Below are 3,376 nucleotides of genomic sequence, written 5' to 3'. Positions count from 1 at the left end.
AACAAAATCGTCTTGCCATAATACAGTATCATAAATTGTATTGCACATTGAGTATAATAAATTTATTATAAATTGAGAGTATTTCATCTATTTCTTCATCTTGTAAATTTTTAAATAGTTTTATTGGAAGTTCATCTACTGCTGTTGTTTACCTGTTCTTCATGTCATTAATAAGTTGTATAATTTCAGATCTCAAAATTAGTGAGCCTTTCTTCTTTTCCATAACTTCTTCCACCTCAGATTCCTGTGTTTCACGTTTCCTTCTCCCCACATATATATCATTCTCTATATATCTTCCCATTGTTTCTTTATTTCATCTTCTTATGAACGCTTTTATCATTTTTATCTATTTCTCCCATTTTATGAGTATGATTTCTTTTATCCTAAGTGGCATTTTTTGCCTTCTTTTGTAACATGTCATATTTTTTTTTCTAAACTTTTTATGTCTACGTTCTTTTAGACACCTTTCCCTAGTTTTATGTGTTTCTCTCTGTAATTTGTTAATCAATCTTTGATAGATTGCTCTGTTGTATTCTTTATTTTTATATTTTCTTATTTCTTGTGCTACCCGAGGTTTCTTTACCCAGGTGCCTTCATACAAACAGATTTCTTTCTCTGTGAAATTTCTCCTTGTAATTTTATTCTTGATCAAATTACCTTTGTTGATTCATTTTCCCTCTTACCTTGAGTAAGAGTCTATATTCCATTTCTTCACCTTCATTGCAGTTTGAATTCTTTTTAATCTTATTTTCATTTCCACCATTAACAGAATATGATCACTTCCTACGACTGCTCCTGGAAGCCCATTTGCCTTCTTAAATGCATTCCTGTATCTATTTTCAACCAAAAAATGTTCTTTCTAAAAGAAAAATTCACCTTTTGGTCTTGTCCAAGTATAGCTTCTTCATTTATGATTCTTAAAAAATGTATTTGTAATGAACAATTCTCTTTGTAAAAGATGCAACCAGCCTGTCTCCTTCTACATTTCATGTTCCCAATACAAACTTGCCCACTGTCTTTCAATCTTCGCCTAATCCCACCACAGTGTTCCAGTCCCCCACAATTATTTTACAGCAGTCTTGTTCATTTTCTAATAACTCAATGTAAATCTTTTCAATATCTTCATTGTTATACTCTGATGTTGGCATGTATACCTGAACTATTACTAGATCTTATGGCTGCATTCCATTCCTTAAAGCCCCATTACTCTATCATCCAGATAAATTACTTTTTGTTGTACTCTTCTTGCTACACTATTTTTTACAGCTATTCCTGCTTCATTTTTTCCTCTTTCAATTAATGAATAATATAAGTTAACTTCACCACTTCTCAACTTGTTCCCTCCCAGATAACCTTGCTTATTCCTATATTATTTTTATCTTTCTCTATTTTATTTATTATTATTTGTTTTTTTCTTTCTCTTCAAGTTTTCCAACTTACCTGATGAGAATAATTTTCTTACATTCCATCTACTATTCTCACTGCTTTGTCTTTTCTATGACACTCCTTCTGCTGCTTTCCCCAGAGATCCCTCCCAGATAACCTTGCTTATTCCTATATTATTTTTATCTTTCTCTATTTTATTTATTATTATTTGTTTTTTTCTTTCTCTTCAAGTTTTCCAACTTACCTGATGAGAATAATTTTCTTACATTCCATCTACTATTCTCACTGCTTTGTCTTTTCTATGACACTCCTTCTGCTGCTTTCCCCAGAGATCCGAATGGGAAGTCATTTTACTTTTGAAATATTTAACAGAAGAAGACATCACCATAGTGCCAGACTGGGAAATGTAATACAGTGGTATTTGCTGTATTATATGTACTTTTATTAAATGACATATGTGCAACAAAATTTTCTGTTTATGTTTTTCCTATAATTGAATCTCAAATTTTTATAAAACAGGGGTTTGGGTAAACAATTTTTTAACAGAAGTTTCTACTGCTAATAGATATGCCAATGATCTTTATAGTATGTGTAGTGCATTAACTTTTAATCTTTGTTCTGTTTGTACATATTATATATTTTTGGTCTTTGTGATATGATTTTACACTAGTCTCCAGTTACAATTAGTTTTTATAGACTTTGAGACAGCCTGGATGTTGAAAAAAAACGTACCTCTAGGTTTTTAGAAAAATTAAAAACCAGGCAGAGTAGTTAATGATTTAATCTTTCATTTTGTCTCTGCTACATATACTAGGAATGCCTTACTTGACTTGAAAATGTATAATGTATTAGTGGGATTAGTAAATTATTAATTAACAGCAATTTTGAACTTGTATTAATTCATCTAGACTTGAGAATAAAAAATTTACAGTTTATGAACCATGTGGTAAATTAGAATATTTTAAATACTACTTTGCATGGTCTAGATTTTCCTCTTCTAACAGGTATTTTACCTTTGAAAACATCTTTTGGTAAACTATGAATAGTATCTTGCAAAAGTGTTAGTTAAAATAACTCTCTTGTATTTCATATTTTGTACTGATGTAGTAAAATACTGGTAATGGCTATCGTAGTTTGATTCTACAATTATGTCTAGGATTTGTATTGATACAAATGGAAATTTAACAAAAATACTTCCAGTAACAGGCCTTGTTTATTACTGTGCAACAGAGATTCTGACTTACACAATAATATATTGTGTATCCTTAAATAAACATTGATTCTCTCCCTATTCTAGCCTTATATTAGCCATGAATTTGTTTATTATACAAGAGGACTTATACAAGACAAGGACTTTATTATACAAGAATAACATTAAATTTTTTTATGAAATAATAAAATATGCTGTCTTAAATCTAAAGATGTTTATATTATTTATGAAATTTTATAAAACATATTTTGAGTTCTTATAAACCTCTATCCTGTTATGCAGTTAAATATGATGAATTCTATCTTAATCATCAACAGTAAGTGTTTTTACATTTTTCCTTTTTAGTTATTTTTTTTTTTTTTTAGGAAGTATGCACTGAAAAATTTATTTCATCTTCAGCCCCCTTTGCTTTGTCTAATTTAAAATCATTCTTCTTTTGAATTAACATTTTAAGTTATTAAAAAATTATTTATGTGGTGAATAACGTGACTATTATGTAACAGTAACGATAACTTGACTGTAACATTTTGAAAACTTGTTCTTCCTATTAAAAAAAGTAAGAATATAATAAATGCTAATTGTTTAAAATGAGATTCATCATACTTTTATTAATAAATTTATATATATGCACGTATTTATATTACAATAAACTTCCTTACATCTTGACCATTAATTAAAAATTTTCTCCAATAACTGTACTTCTTATATTTTATTTTTCGCAAACTCTGTAATCTTTTTAATTAAAAAAATGTTCATTATTTAGAATGAATTGAACTCTGA

Source organism: Lycorma delicatula, chromosome 1 (assembly GCF_047948215.1).
Source record: "Lycorma delicatula isolate Av1 chromosome 1, ASM4794821v1, whole genome shotgun sequence".
Classification (NCBI taxonomy): Eukaryota; Metazoa; Arthropoda; class Insecta; order Hemiptera; family Fulgoridae; genus Lycorma; species Lycorma delicatula.
The sequence above is the reverse complement of the archived record's forward strand: the minus strand, read 5'-3'. Positions refer to the sequence as shown.